This window comes from Ahaetulla prasina, chromosome 2 (genome assembly GCF_028640845.1).
Source record: "Ahaetulla prasina isolate Xishuangbanna chromosome 2, ASM2864084v1, whole genome shotgun sequence".
Lineage (NCBI taxonomy): Eukaryota > Metazoa > Chordata > Lepidosauria > Squamata > Colubridae > Ahaetulla > Ahaetulla prasina.
Window position 1 is genome coordinate 149,418,396 of NC_080540.1, and position 16,655 is coordinate 149,435,050.

General features: G+C 41.4%; 1 long non-coding RNA gene across 3 annotated transcripts in view; it reads right to left on the reverse strand.

The window, feature by feature from the left end:
• Window positions 1-12,794: 12,794 nt before the first annotated feature.
• LOC131193175 (uncharacterized) overlaps window positions 12,795-16,655 on the reverse strand; it is a 60,711-nt gene continuing 56,850 nt past the window's right edge. For all 3 annotated transcript variants that reach the window (XR_009153861.1, XR_009153860.1, XR_009153859.1), the window contains 2 exons: window positions 14,457-15,069; window positions 12,795-13,949 (listed from right to left, as the gene is read on the reverse strand). This is a non-coding gene — a long non-coding RNA (uncharacterized LOC131193175). The remainder of the gene's footprint in view (window positions 13,950-14,456; window positions 15,070-16,655) is intronic.

Below are 16,655 nucleotides of genomic sequence, written 5' to 3' on the forward strand. Positions count from 1 at the left end.
CTAAGAAAGGTGCGAAGGAGGAAGAGATGTCTAACTGTGTGGCAAATTGCACAAGGGAGAAACTGGGCAGAACCATGCCATCATGCTGCCATCCTCGCATGCCAGGGGTTGAGTTGGCAAAACTGGATTTTAATTGTGCTCCTGAGAAAGTTTTCGCAGACATTCTTTCTCTCCCATAACTCAGTCTATCTATAGTGCCACATGCCCTTTATACAATGAACTTTCACATCGGAATTTCACTCTAACTTTACAAGCACATCTTAATACTAAGCGGGTGAAATGTTCTTTACAAATAGGAGCCAAATTGCAGTTAAGTCATCCATAATGTTTACAAGTGACAAGAAGAAAAACTTCAACAGCCCGTGTTTCATTTCTAGGCATTGTTAAAACATCACAGCAATTGGAGGAGAAGTATTAGTTAACTGACCATTTAAGAAAAAACTTAAATATAATTAATGCAGGGTCGGGTCTGCCCAGTTACCATTTTAGAACGGTGGGGAGGGAGAAAAGAGAGAGTAGGAGGTAGGAAAGAGGAGAAGAGGAAGGAAGAGGGGTAGAAGAGGGAGAAGGAAGGTGTAGGGTGGAGGGAGGAGAGGATGTAGATAAGAGAAGGAGAGGAAGGTCTGGAAAGTAGAAGAAGGTAGAAGAGGGAAGAGTGTTAAAAAGGGTGGTGGTGACTGGGCAAGCCCGACTAATTGTATATAACTGTACATTGGATGAATTATTTGATATGATTGTAAAAATAAAACTTTTTATAAAAAAAAAAGAAAAAACTTAAAGGGAATAACAGAATAACAGAGATGAAAGGGACCTTGGAGGTCTTCTAGTCCAACCACTGCTCAGGCAGGAAACCCTAAACTATTTCAGATGAATAGTTGTCCAATCGCTTCTTAAAAACTTCCAGTGTTGGAGCACTACAACTTCTGGGGGCAAGTTGTTCCACTGATTAAGTGTCCTAACTGTCAGGAAATTTCTCCTTACTTCTGGACAGGATTTCTCCTTGACTAATTTCCATTCCGTGCTTTTTGTTTAGCCTTCAGGTGCTTTGAAGAATAGGTTGACGCGCTCTTCTCTGAGGCAACCTCTTACATATTGGAACACTGCTATCATGTCATCTTACTATCATGAGTGGAAGTGAGGTATCCAGAGGTATCTATGGAAGGATGGGGGGGGGGGAAATCAAGATGGTGGTTTCAACTGTATGGTAGAAACTCTGCCTCTTTTTTATGTATATTACATATCAAAAGGGACAGGCCTTCAATTATATGGCCATGGATTCTTTTGACACTACAACTCGGTGGATGCCTGATTACGACCACCGGAATTGGTACTGGAATTTCTGTTGCTAAGCAAGGCGCTTAAATGAGTCATGCCTGATTTTATGACCTCTTTTGCCACAGTTGTTAAGTGAATCACTGCAATTGTTAAGTCAATCATACAGTTGTTAAGTGAATCCAGCTTTATCCATGGACTTTCTTTGTCAGGAGCCAACTGAGGAGGCCATAAAGGTCACAGTCATGTGCCACTTCCCACCAGGTTCCTGCATCTGTTATAAATACATACTGATAGCCAAGGGCCCAAATTTTGATCATGTGACTGTAGGGATGTTGCTGTGGTCATAAGTGTGAGGATTGGTCATAAGTCACTTTTCTCAGTGCCACTGTATCTCTGAATGGTTGTTAAACTAATGGTCCTACGTATTCTTGTATTTTCACTGCCTTTACCCACTCCTCAAAATCACTGCTTCAGTCTTCTCAGACAGTAAAGTCAGTTTGGCCAATTTGCTTTCTGGAGCAGTCAGGGCTCCGTTCTGATTTGAAACAGGGCAATTTGAAGAAGTCCACTTTCAATAACACCATCAAGCAGCTGGGATTTCATCCCTTTTCCAACATGGAGATAAAGCGTTCAACTGCTAATAACTTTCTCTCATGTGATTGTTTGCTTTTTCATAAAAAGCCTCATTGAAAAAGTAGCTATTGCCGTGAAATTTGAATAGTTTCTGTCAAGTCATTGGATTAATTAAACATCATGTGTCATGGGGAACATTTTCCACTCTTGGGGGAATAATATTGAAATATCAAAGAAGGAAGATTGCTCTTGCTAATAGAATAGCAGAAGGATTTTCACTGCGTCTGTTGAGGGTCAAGCTCCTGAAGGATTCATTCTACACACAGCAGGGAATGAATGGGTCATTCAAATCAATGTTGTACTGTTGTTAAGCCTTCCAGGCCCTGAACCAACTTGAGGGTGTCTATGGAGTCATGGTTGTCCCAGTAGTGCTTTTTTCAAGAGGCAACTGGACTTTCTGGTTTTTCTTTGAGGACGTTTCACTTCTCATCAAGAAGTTTTTTCAGCTCAGAGCTAAAACGCTTCTTGAATGAGAAGCGAAATGTCTTCAAAGAAAAACCAGAAAGTCCAGTTGCCTCTTGAAAAAAAGCACCATTGGGACTTGAGATGGGTGGCAAATCAATTTAATAAGTAAGTAAGTAAGTAAATAAATAAATAAATAAACTTGTGCTTTCCTTTCTTAAAATAATTCATGGATGAATGGCTCGCCCTCCCCCCGCTCCATTACCTCCTTTCCTTTAAATAAAATAATGGAAGGTTGATGATCGCTGGAAAGTTCTTAAGAGTTTTCAGTTTTTCCGGTGAAACATTTTAGAGGTATGTGAGAAAACACGTAGGCCCTCTGGGAGTTATAGAGCAGGGGTCTCCAACCTTAGTAACTTTAAGGTTTGTGGATTTCAACTCCCAGAGTTGAAGTCCACAAACTTCAACTCTGGGAGTTGAACTCTGGGAGTTGAACTCTGGGACTTCAATTCCCAGAGCAAAGCTGGCTGAGGAACTCTGGGAGTTGAAGTCCACAAGCCTTAAAGTTACTAAGGTTGGAGACCCCTGTTATAGAGGGTTGGTGGACAGAGGGAATGGCTGTGAAAGGGGCTGAAGTCTTCTAATGCTTTGGGGGTTGTTGGATTTGAAAATTTTGTTGAGATAATGACAGGTGCTTCCGGAGGCTATTATGAATTTACACAGAAATGCCACCAATTACCTGCTTGATGTTAAGATTGTAGAGTGGTAGCAGTGATGGTGAGTGTCTCTTTGTTATCAGCCGCAATTGCTTCTCTGGTCAATTCAGTGGTACTAGTTATGGGATCCTGAGAATGCAAGGCTTTGGTGTGCTGCTGTGCTGTAGTGACTGGGTTGTGTCACTGGAACCACAAGAAAGCTGTCTGCTCCCACTGTTCTTTGTGCCTTCCACCATGACAGTGTCGGCCATAGGTGGGACAGGCCTGAAATCTGTGTTTTCCGGTTTTGAAAGGCTGTAATGGATGGTTCTCTTGGACTGGGGACAACCGATCAGAAGTTTGTTTATTTTTCTTCTGGGTGTGAGACCGTGAAGGACAACATATCCTTCTCAGATAACGCCAGGCTGTAATTGGGTTAGAGTGGGTTGTTTTCATGCCCTGATTAGTCATGGTCAAAGCAGTCACAGGATCAGAGTCTGGGCATGAAGGGCGTGAGATGGTGGTGGGGGACAGCTGGCTTGTTTAGACCTGAAATCTACTGTGTGCACAAGCAGACACAGTAGAAGGGGACTTAAGGTTCTGACAAGTCATCTAGTCTGGAAGTACTTGGCGATACCTGGATGTTGGATGAAATCCATGGAGCTAGGAGCATAAATAGTAGGGTGGGTTTAGTTCCAGGAAATGGCAGGCAGTACTGTGACATCTCTGTGGTGAGGAGCAGAAGAAAGGATGGAGGGAAGGTAGGGGTAGGTAGATCTCAGGGAAAGTATACAGGTAGTCCCCCACTTACAACAGTTTATTTACTGAGTGTTTGAAGTTACGACGGCACTGGAAAGGTGACTTGTGACCATTTTTCACATGGCTGTTGCAGTATTCCCGTGGTCACGTAATCAACATTCAAACGCTTGGTAACTGACTCATATTTATGACGGTTGCAGTGCCCCGGAGTCATGCGATCACCTTCTGCGACTTTCCGACAAGCAAAGTCAAAGAGGAAGCTACATTCACTTTGCAACTGTGTTATTAACTTAACAACTGCAGTGATTCACTTAACAACTGTGGCAAAAAGGTTGTAAAATGGGACAAACACACTTAATGACTGTCTTGCTTAGCAATGGAAATTTGGGGCTCAATTGTGGTGATAAATCTACCTGTATTTGGAAACTGGTATAGATCAGGGGTCTCCAACCTTGGCAACTTTAAGACTTGTGAACTTCAACTCCCAGAATTCCTCAGCCAGCTTTGCTGGGAGTTGAAGTCCACAAGTCTTAAAGTTGCCAAGGTTGGAGACCCCTGGTATAGATTCTATCTTCTGGCCTTTTGAGCTCAACCCCAAAGTCTGATCCTCAGATTCTCAGAGATCTTGTATTCCGTTGTTGCTGTTTAATGTCAGATAGGCCTACAACAAGGCTAGAAAACTCAGGAATGTGAACCATTCAGATTTTTGAAAAAAAAAACCCATTTATGGTAACAGAATCTTGATAGCCTGTTAAAGCTATTTTCCAGATCAACCTATATCTAACATAATTAAGGTAGAGTTACTCTTTGTGTCTTTCTCACGTCTGTCTTCTTCTAAAATAAGGAATTTTTCTGTGACAGTTCAGTTTTCCTCCCATAATACCTTGCTCCCTCTTTCATGTTCTCCAGGTGTGGTGGATATTCCATCACATTACTTCAGTCCAAGTTATTATGGATGTGAGGGCTGACCTGACATGTATTATCAAGATCTGGGTGGGCACTTTGAAAGAAGTTTCTCTCTTGGAAATGGGTTCACTTGGATTGGACACAGCACAGTTGTGGAGAATGGATGGAGATCTTTTGTGGGTTTCAGTGTCATTGTTCTGCACATAATTGAATACGAGATCTTGTTTGTGAAGTTGGACAATGGTCCCCACCCTTTCTGGCTAGATGGCCCAGCGGGGGTGGTGGGAGAAGTAATAGTTCCCTCTAGTTCCCTAGTGACAAGTGTGCGTGTGAGGGCAAGCAGCTGCCACTCACGCAAGGGGAGTTTCATGCGCAAGCACAAGCGGCTGCCACTCACGCGAGGGGAGTTTCATGCGCGACCACAAGCGGCTGCCACTCACACAAGAGGAGCTTCATGCGCGACCACAAGCGGCTGCCAGTTGCGCGAGGGGAGCTTCATGCACGACCACAAGCGGCTGCCACTCGTGCGAGGGGAGCTTCATGCGTGACCACAAGCGGCTGCCACTCACGCAAGGGGAACTTCACATGTGAGCCTACGAGCTCACCCACCGCTTTCGCAGCCTGGTTCCAAACAAGCCGTGGCCAGGTAGTGGGCCACAGCCAGTGGGTTAGGGACCCCTGCTCTAGGGAACAGATGTGACTGCTGCCATTTTGCCAACATTCCTGCAGCATGATGGCTTCCCTCTTGAGGTGCTTGATGCTGGGGTTGGATTAATGGTGGTATCATACACTTATGCCTCAGAGAGATAGGCCCCATTCAGTTGGTTTACCTCACTTGCCTGATAGACCTTATTGGACTTCTAAGGTTATTTGGGGAAGTTCCTGAGGATTTGGTGGTTTGACTGAAATATTAGTCTCCTATTGGAATGAAACGGTGGCTGTGGCCTTGGATCAGTTGTGCCTATGTGATGTGTCTCTACATGAGATCTCACAGAGTCTCCTGGCTTTCTGAGGAACTCTGACAAATGAAAAAGAAGCGATATCTAGTGTGTCTCTGGAGGAAGCTGAAGAATGAGTCTGACTATTATTATTATTATTATTATTATTATTATTATTATTATTATTATTATTATTATTATTATTATTATTATTATTTGACTTTTATACCGCCCTTCTCCCGAAGGACTCAGGGCGGTGTACAGGCAAAATAAAACAAACAATACAAAGTACAATTTAAAATGCGATTTAAAAAACTTATTTAAATTAGCCCGGAAATTTAAAATTTACCATACATTAAAAACCCCATTTAAAATTGATAAAAATTTGACATTAAAATTCAATTCAAGCCAGCCCCGCGTGGATGAAAAGGTGTGTCTTCAGTTCGTGGCGGAAAGTCCGAAGGTCAGGACTAGGCATGATTAATTGGCCTGTATTAAGGATTATATCATGGCAGTAGGAACAGCAATGCCAAGATATATTTCTGGTCCTGTTGCACTAGGATCTAATGGCCCTGTCTTAGGTAACCTGCTTCATCCAAGTAAAGGATGGTTTAGAATAGGTGGGTATCTGTGCATAGAATGAGCGACTAGGAACCGAGATTGGCCATGGCTTTCTAAAATGGGGCAATGGTGGTGGGGATATGCTTGGTAGAAGTATGGTCTCAGAGCTTTCATTGCATGATCCTACTCAAGCTTGAGCCATGGCAGAAAACATTCAATGTCTTACCCAGCATCAGTACCAATACAACACCAGAACCTGAGGCACATTTGGCTGCAATAGCTAGAGGAGATCCTGATTGGCATGGACCAGTAAAGAACTTTGCAAGTCATCATTAGAAGAAAATACCATTTTTGGAGGCAGTTACACTAAGGCAGAATGTGATGTTTCATACCACTTAAACCAGTGGTCCCCAACCTTTCTGGCACCCAGGACTGGTGTCAGAAGAAAAATCATCTTCCATACACAGGGAGGTGGAGGGGAATAGTTTCATGTGCAATTTCGTTTCCTTGCATGTGCAGATGAAGCTTTGCTCGCTCGCCTGCCGCTTGTGCAGTTCGGTTCCTAACAGGCCACGAACCAGTAGCAGTCTGCAGCTTGGGGGTTAGCGACCCCTGCCTTAAACCAATTCGTTGCAGCTTGATGGCCTCCAGAGGTTTTAGAACTTGAATGCCCAGAAATTGTTAAATTAAATTAAGGAAATTATAGTCTCAATACGTTGAGGGTGGAAGTTTTCAGACTGGGAGGGGGTGATGGATGAGTCTAACGCAAGTATTTCAACACTCAGATCACTGCATTTATTTTTCAACCGTGAACAGAAAGAGAAAAAACAAACAAACCCCAGAAATGATTAAATCAGTACTCAAGCTTTAGAAATATCTGCATACACATTCATACACTCCCTCATTTCACATGATGTTCTAAGCATTTACGACACACACACCCACACTATTAAATCAACAGTGATGAGCAAAAGCTGTGTGCAACTTATAGACAAGCTTATACAAATGCTGCTTAGTATTAAAAGCCGCCTGTTGCAAATTATGATTTATTACAGGCTGCAACTTTCTTATCACCAAGGGGATGTGTTTCAACTAGTTCTACACAAGACAGGGATTTCAAAAGCACAAGCATGTACACGTCCACCGATCGCTATCGTTCATGCCAATCCTAAACATACATACTTCAGAGGTGTGGCTAAATTCAAGGTTTACTATTATTATAATTCATCCCACCGTTAACATATTATAGTCATTTGACCGTCTATTAAAGCAATAAAGACCTGGATTCCCCCCCCGCCCTCAGGTACTGAGGCCAGCATGTAGATATAGCTGATATGGGGTGATTAGGGGAGACCTTAACATTTTATTTCTTTAAATGGTTGCTGTATTGTATTGTGGTTTTATTTTATTCCCCTCCTCCCAAGTTCCTTCTGGTAGACAGATGACAATCTAACCTCTTTTAATAAATAAATAAATTACTAACAAAAAGGCAATGTTCTGCTCTGGTCTAGTGATTTCTTGTGAATAAATTGCCAAATTAACAGCAGCGGCTGCTTTTTACATTAATAGGAGGAAACATATTGACAGGAGCCTCCAACTTTTCCTTATAGCAACTCCCTGAGAACATGAGTTAGGACGGCTGCCTCCAGTAAAAAAAAAAGTAAGAAAATTTTAATGAATAATGAAGCAATAAATCCATTTTTTTTTTAAAAAGTTAAGCGTCAATTAGTAAATTAAAGCTTTAAAGTTAATAGATCAATAACATTTAATTTAAACTTTCAGCAGCTCTGAAAATTACAGATATTGCTGGGGGAATGGCTGCTTCACTTCAGTTACCTTGCAGTATAGCAAAGAGGAAATTAATTAATTAAGGTATTTATTAAATTTAAATTTAAAGAGGAAAGCAAAAGAAAATAAGAGAGAGGAAAACCCAACAGGAAATGAATTTATCTTGATTGGATTGAATTGTATTCTAGATCTCCTTGATTATTTCTGAATGGCAACTTTATTGATGTTCTGCTATAACAGATTAACACCCAACCAATGAATTAATTGATCAATCTGTCAGCAAGCTGATGATTAATCTGCTGAATGTTCTCTAATCAGTTGGTAGCTTTACACGAGCACCACATTGGAAATGTGTGGAATGTGCAACAACATACTCGCCACTTCCTGTTCTAGCTACCAGTGAAATCACTGCAAGGAAAAATACTTACCTGAAGCGATTTTTCAACTGAAATGCTTAAACTATCTGGGATATTTTAAAAAAAAATGACTTAATCTAGTGGTGGTTGCTAACTGTCTTTTGCATCAACCCCAATTCCCTCTGCTCCGGGATCTCCTTCTTTGATTGTCAAAAGAATTGGAACCTTCTATTTATGGGAAAGGGCACTTTGCTTGGGATTATATACTGTATGAATGAAGTGGTTGCAGCTTAAGAGCCATGCTTTATGGCTTAATGTGATGGGTCAACCAGGACTCCATGGCTTCTTTGATCAACTATGACTAAAGCAAATCACAGGTTATGGTTATGGGAGAACCCAGTTATTGTATGAAAAAATAATAGCCTATTCATATAACAGTCACATGAAAGACTAACCAGTGAATAAGGTTATTTCAGGCCTGCAGTAATAGGCCCAGCCTCTGATCAGAGTTGGTTGTATTGTCGTGAACTGGCTATGTATTCAGTGTGAGGTGTCTACCATACTTGTGTAAAGAATCAGCCTCCAGAGCTTTGCTTGATGCTGATCCAGAATAACCTTCAATCTTGGAGACAAAGGTTGGCAGATACACAAAAGTCTAAAATCTGGAGGCAGACTTGTTCCCAGGGCGAGTTGGTGGATACCAGAGGCCTATCAACCCTTGCCTTGACACCCACCTATTGAACAGTGGGGGTGATTTCATAAAAAAGGGTGTGCTACATGCTATAAAGCAACTGCAGCCTAGCCAACTTAAATAATGTGCCCACCTGTCCAGAAAAACTAAACCAGGGCTGACCAACCTTGTCAACTTTAAGACTTGTGGACTTCAACTCCTAAAATTCCTCAGCCAACCATGGTGGCTAGAGAATTCTGGGAGTTGAAGTCCACAAATCTTCTTAAAGTTGCCAAGTTTGGAGACCTCTGATTTAAGCCAAGGTTCGTTAACATGGTAAAGAGCCTCTCAGGAGTCTAGAGGCTGGTGAAAGAAAAGCTTTTCTCATTTTGCTGTCTGGTAAATAGTTTATCTATTGTCTATCTCTATGTCTGTCTGTCTGTTTGTCTGTCTGTCTGTTATCTATCGCATTTCTGAACCTCCCATCCCACTCCCAGGGGGACTCTGGGCAGTGTACAAAAAAATGTTTGGTAATAGATGTTTGGTGCCTGGCCAGTCCCTTCACAAGTGCCAGTTTGAGGGACAGCCCAAAATGTACTCTCAATATTCCAGGTGGGTCTATCACAGGGGTGAAATGCTCCTGGTTCAGACAGGATCGCCCAATCCGGTAGTGATGGTGGCAGGTGGTTCAGAGGACCGGTAGCAAAAATCCCTGCCCCCTCCCCATGCCCAGTTGAGCCGCGCGATCATCAGAGGAGGATTTTTTTTTACTTTTAAAACATTTTTCTTCGGCTGAAAAAATGCTTTTAAAAGTAAAAAAAAGCCTCTGATGATCGTGCGGCTTAGCTGGGATCGCCAGAGCCTTTTAAAAGCATTTTTTTACAACCTCTTTGGCCAAAGAGGTTTTAGAAAAAATGCTTTTAAAAGGCTCTGACGATCCCAGCTGAGTTGCCTGATTGTCAGAGGCTTTTTTTAAGGCAAAAATATGCTTTTATAAGAAAACAAAAGCCTTTGACAATCAGGCAACACAGTTGGGATCGCCAGAGCCTTTTAAAAGCATTTTTTTACAACCTCTTCGGCTGAAAAGATTGTAGAAAAAATGCTTTTAAAAGTAAAAAAAAAAAAGTTGGCCACGCCCACCCAGTCACATTACCCCCCCCAAGCCACACCCACAGAACCGGTAGTAACAAATTTTACATTTCACCCCTGGTCTATCAGCCACCTCCCTCCAAACAAAAAAGTTGGAAATTTCAGACCTCTCAACTAAGCAACTGAACTAATAGGGCCAGGTACAGAAAAACACAGTAGAGAACTCATTTAATGCACTGAAAAAAATCCTGTACAGCAAAATACGATCACCCCCCCCTCCCCAAAAGCACTTTGAAAAATCCAGGTGTGGGGGAAAAATAAGATATTTCCCCCTTGCAATTGACACCAGAGATTATGCTGGTTTCCAAGAGCTGTCTAGCTGTGGAGGGGAGGCCACCGGCGTTCCTCCTCGGCTTAACAGCCACCCGTGATTTATGATCCAAAGGAAGCTGAAGAAAATTATTCCCACATAAGGAACAACAAGCGATCATTTCCTTTTCCAGACAAAGGGTCATCATTGGCTTTACGGTGCCTTGCAACGAGAGGATAAATATGATACGGCAAAGAGAAAGCAAAGGGCAGAAAGGAAAGCATCCCCAAACATCCATATAGCCACGGCAGGCCTTTTCCTGTTTGGAGCGCTAAAAATACGTGAGAGTAATGGCTTTCTGGTCTGCCGCCCGATGTGCAGTGAGGTAATGCTCCCTCTGCTGTGTTCAACACGACTTAAACACAGATAAAGCTAATCACATCCACAGGCTGTGCCAACAAAAACAGACTGACCGTTCCTTCTCACCTCTGTACCAATAGGACACCTTTTCCAGACTATAGGTGGGAAAAAACCTCTAGTGGAAATGTTTGCTAAAGAGGCAATCTGTTGTGAGGTGAGGTGGCGGGGTTGGGAGAGGCACCCCAAAAGTTGAAGATGCAGATTTTATTTGCCTAGGCTTAGCTGCCACTCCAGAAGGACTCTGAGTGACTGCAACTTGACATGGACCCTCAGCTGCAGTGAATAAAGAAGGAAACATTGCCTTGAAGACTCTGCTCGAGAAGCATTCAACAACCGTTGAGGTTTGCAAACTTATACATGTCTGCATGGGCTAACAGCTATGAAATTCCAGAAATTTTCTCGTGGACAATAACTTAAAGGTACAAATTGACATTTCTGAGATGTTTTTTCTCCCACCCTGTTTATGGTTCCATTCTGCTTTAATTCACTGCTCCATTCGTTCCTTGTCAAAATTCAGATTGTGATTTTTCTTCGGACAGAGCTAGTTTGGAAAGCCCATCAGATCCAACAACTTGTTTCGAAATGTCTGGTTCTACCAAATATCTTGGGGAAATTCTCAACTAAGTATCTGGTTAACCAGAGTATTTGGGGGAAAAATGTTGTTCAATCAACCAGAGGTTCACACTTCCCTTCAGAGGCATATTTAAAATTAGATTCGAGATCTAACCAGCCAGGGTAGATCTCCAAAAGCTAACCCGTTAGTTTTAGGATGAGAGACCAAGCAAGGTATCTTGGGCCACTGACGTAACTGGAATTTTAAAAAATTAAATAAGTCCCTAAAAGCACCACTAGCAAACTGTGTTGCCAAGAAAACTCCATGGACATTATCAGGAAATGAAGTTAACTTGAAAGACTTTTCTTTCTTTACAAGTACTATCCAGGATCTTATCCTCATTTGTAATTTCACTCTTTAATACCTCTAAACCAGCCTTCCGCAAGCAGATGTCCTTCAGACATGTTGGACTAAACCTCTCATCCTACCCAGAGAGGCAAAAGACATTGTTTTACTGTATGTTGGTTCTTCAACACCGGAAAGAATATATATGGAATTATAATAGATGGAATCTTGAAAACCTGATGTTATTTGTGATTAATACATTGTTTACAGTTATAGATTATATATAGATTACAATGAAATATTGTCATTCTCTACTGAAACTTTATATGCATGTTGATATAACAGGCCTTTTTATTTAAAAAAAATCATCTTAATTATGCATTGCATCAATGAGTTTCCTCAGTCTACCATGAATTTATTGCAATCCCATCTCTTGGAGTATGTCTGAATATTATTAACAGGATTACAGCTTCCCCTCCATCCACTATTTAGAAACCTTATATATATTCTGCTCAGAGGATCCCCACTAAAATTGCCAAAAAAAACCCCCAAAAACCCAACAACCCTCCCCCCAAAAGAAACGAAAACCCCAGCAATGCTTTTACCTTGCTTACCAAAATATTGATTACCTGAAGACATCATTGGGGTTAGATGTGATTACTCTCCTTGTCATGACACTTAATATTTAGTATGTACCCAAGCAGAAAGCAATTAGTAAGTAACATCCAAGACTGAATAACTTGGAAACAACCAATTTAATCTTCACCTGATCTTTTCAGAGGACTGGTTCCAGAGAATAAGCATCTGTCATTAATATCCAAATATCTTTTCCTTTCTCTATTCCATCCTCAACAATACATTTGGTCAGAAAGAAACACTGAAATAAACCTTATTTTTTTTTATTCTTCATGTGTTGCTAGATTTCATTTAGAAGCTTGGATCCAAATCTTGGTTCAGCTCTCATTCTCACTGCTCAAAAAAAAAAAATAGCCTGCTTTACGGGGGCAAAATGAAACCGTCTCTTATTGGCTTCAGTGAGTTTCCTGGAGAACAGTAGTAGAGTGCAAACACAATGAACTAAGGAATCCCAAGCATTTATTGTAAGTTCTGTTTATTTTCACGGCATTTGATATACAATACAGCATTTTGCACATTAGAATAGCCAGCAGCAATTGCCTTGATATAATTTGGAAAAACATGCCCCCTTAAAGAAAGGTAAAGGCTTCCCCGGACCAGTCATCTCCGACTCTAAGGAGGGATGTTTATCTCTGTTTTTTAGCCGAGGGAGCCCATGTTGTCCAAAGACATTTCCATGGTCATACAATCATGTAGCTATATGCCAAGGCTCATGAAACGCTGTTACTTTCCCACTGAAGTGGTACCTATTTATTTGTATGTGTATGCTTTCAAAATGCTAGGTGGGCAGGAGCTGAGGCAAGTAACAGGAGCTCACCCCGCCGTGTGGAGTTCGGGTCTCGAACCTGGGCTGTTGACTTTACAGCTGGCAAGTTCAGCATCTTAACCCCTCAGCCATTGCGTTCCTCATGTAAAATAAAAAACAAAAAATTATTTGCACCAGTATGTCCTTCCTTAAAGTAAGCGATTGATCCAACATCTAGAGATGCACAGGAATAGCTTAACCAATTGGCTAGATGGGCATCCTTATGCCAAGTGGTCTTTTGAGCATCCTTTCCTTAGTCAACAGTTGAACAGCTGTTTTTCTGCTTACCTGTTTTAAGATGTTGATGAAGATGGAATTAGCTGTTGAAAGCACATCCATTCATATTGGGATAGAGACGAGCTCAGGGTGAGTTCATCTTTGTAGAAAACTTTGTCCCAGTTGATGCCTTCCAAACGCACTGGACTATAAGTCCCACCATTCCCAGTTGCAAGTCAGAGATGAGGTAGACTACAGTTCATGTCATCTAGGGCAGGGGTCTCCAACCTTGGCAACTTTAAGAATTGTGGACTTCAATTTCCAAAGCTGGCTGAGGAATTCTGGGAGTTTAAGTCCACAAGTCTTAAAGTTGCCAAGGTTGGAGACCCCTGATCTAGAGGGCTTCGAGGTCAAAGAAAATCATTTTCCCCATCTCTGTACCAGACTGGGAACCGCATCAAGTCTTGAAAGCAGTTGAGAAATTTAGTATAAAAAATTGCCCTGTGTGTGCAATTGAAACTTTGCAGCATGGATACAAGTTGCAGTGTTCTGTATAGTTGTCATTCAAGAAATGCTTCTTGGAAGCAGAGCCCTATGAACCAAAAAAAAAAAAAAAAAAGGATAAAATAGATTAGTTGCCAGAAGAAATCTAGGATAGGAAAATTCACATCTTGAAGCACAAATGTTACGATCCCTTTGCAGACTAAAGGAATTTAGAAATAGATCTAGGATGCTCCCAATACTTTCTAAAAAACATCTCCTAAGTTTCAGCCCTATCTATCCATCAGAAAAATGCAAGAAAGGATAAAACATTTGGAATTTTAGCAATCAGGTTGAAAGCACTTTCAGCAGAGTGTGGTTCTTAGCGGTTAGGAGAAAGACTTGACTACTACATGTTGTCCTGCCTTAAGACAAGCTGAAGCCAAGGGCTAGCTAGCAAGCAAAAATAATTGGTTTTTTTTAAAATCAGAAGTGCATATGCAAAATTTTTCAGTCTTTGAGAGAGAGAGAGAGAGAGGAGAGAGAAGCAGCTTTTCTTGGCACAGTCTTAATAGTCTTGGCAGAGAATATTTGCACAACCTTGTTCAGAGAAACATACCTCAGCTCCGAGCTCATAAAAATGAAACCAGCTGAGATATAAACTGTTGTACAGTAGCTCTCAGGCAGAAAAGGCCTTCTGGTGTGTATGTTGGACTTGATGGAATCAGGTCAAAGAACTCCGTGGGGGTGTCTCCGACACTGGCTAACCTCTTCTGGGGAACACCATGTGTGCATCAAAACCCCTTGTGCATGAAAAAGACATTTGTTCAGCAGGGCTTCTCCTGGCAAACGTCTGGGTCTATAGTACAAAAGTTTCAGAGCTCCACAATGTACTCTCAAGAAGGCTGCCAAAGTTTGAGCCAGCCCAATATGGTAATTACCTAAGAGATCTGGCCTGCTCTGTATCTACTATACACCCATAATGTTGGTATAATACTTGACGCTGCAATATGTCTTTCTTCTTCTTTTTCCCGACTGCACGTCCTTCATTTCTTCTGCTTACTGTGCCTTACTTCTTTCCTGCACTTTGCCTAGCGCCGCTGACTACAAACGGGAACAGCACGATCGGTATGCGTGCGTATTTACATTCAGCGCCGGGAAAAACTTGCGACACTCTTCAATAAATATTGTATCTGTCTGTTCAATAGAAGTATGCTGCAGGGTGGAAGGGCCTGTCACAAACAACAACACAGAAAAGCAAATAATAATAATAATAATAATAATAATAATAATAATAATAATAATAATAATAATAATAATAATAATAATAATAATAATAATAATAATAATAATAATCCAACATGTTATTAAAGATTGGAAGAGTTTGTAACTCTTTTTTGACCACAACTGAGGATCCTTAATACCGTCGGAGAGACACCAAACTGCCCCCAATGGAAACTCACCTTTGAAAATCTTTCTTGACTGCGAAGCATAGTTGAACATTGCAAGGAACAATAAGGATTTTTAGGGGCATTATGACTGGGTTAGTAAAACACAGCTGCCCCTGAAAGTCCCTCATTTTTCTTGCTGTCTCACACCATCTTCCTTTGGGTCCCCGGAAACAAGAGTGGTGAACTCCGATTTGCACAGATCAGCATGCTTGACAAAAATCAACAGAAGACACCCCCCCCTCTCTCTTTTTAACCACCCCTCTATCACAGTTGAACAATCAGCTGCAACATGGCGAAAGCAGGCAAGCGTAGAGAGGTTTTTATTTGCCCTTTCAGACCCCACCGAAGGAAATCCACATGTGTCATTTTTATTCTACTGAGTTGAACAAACAACCACAGATAATATCAGAGACTGTTGCATTCTGCAGCATGTAGAAGCTCTTGGGAGACTGATCGTCAATTGCTCTTGAGCAATCGAAGCCAATTTAACACCCTTCAAGCTCAGACTAGTGCCGCTAAACCAGCTTTCTAAAACCTGGTGCCCTTCAATTATGGGCCACACTGGCCAGGAAGGACATGAGTTTGGCTTGATTGAGGAAGACACGCTGAGCGTTCAAACCTCACTGCAAAACAATAATCCTTTATATCCAATACTTCCATTTCACTATATGACCTTTTTGGCATTAGGGACCGGTTTCATGGAAGACAATTTTTCCATGGATGTGGGAGGGGGCGAGGGGAAGGTTTTGGTTTTGCTCACTTGCCCACCGTTCATCTCTAGCTTTGTGGACTGGTTCCTAACAAGCCATGGACTGCCATGACCCCTGACATACAGTATAGTAGCACTTATCCATGTGATTTTCGTTCACCACTAGTGGTAAATCTCTCTCCCTCCATTTCTCTCTCTCTCATCTCTCTCTCTCTCATCTATCTATCTATCTATCTATCTATCTATCTATCTATCTATCTATCTATCTATCTATCTATCTATCTATCTATCATCATCCAGCCATCTACCCTGTTTCCACAAAAATAAGACCCAACTGGAAAATAAGCCCTAGCATGATTTTTCAGGATGCTCATAATATAAACCCTAGCCCAAAAATAAGTCCCAGTTAAGATTGTCAACCAGACAAGAGGTGTTTAGTACTATATTTCCCTCAAAATAGGACCTAAGCAGAAAATATGCCATAATGTGTCTTTTGGAGCAAAAATTAATATAAGACCCCGTCTTATTTTGGGGAAAACACGATTATCTATCTATCTATCCATCCATCCATCCATCCATCCATCCATCCATCCATCCATCCATCCATCCATCTATCCATCTATCTATCTATCTATCTATCTATCTATCTATCTATCTA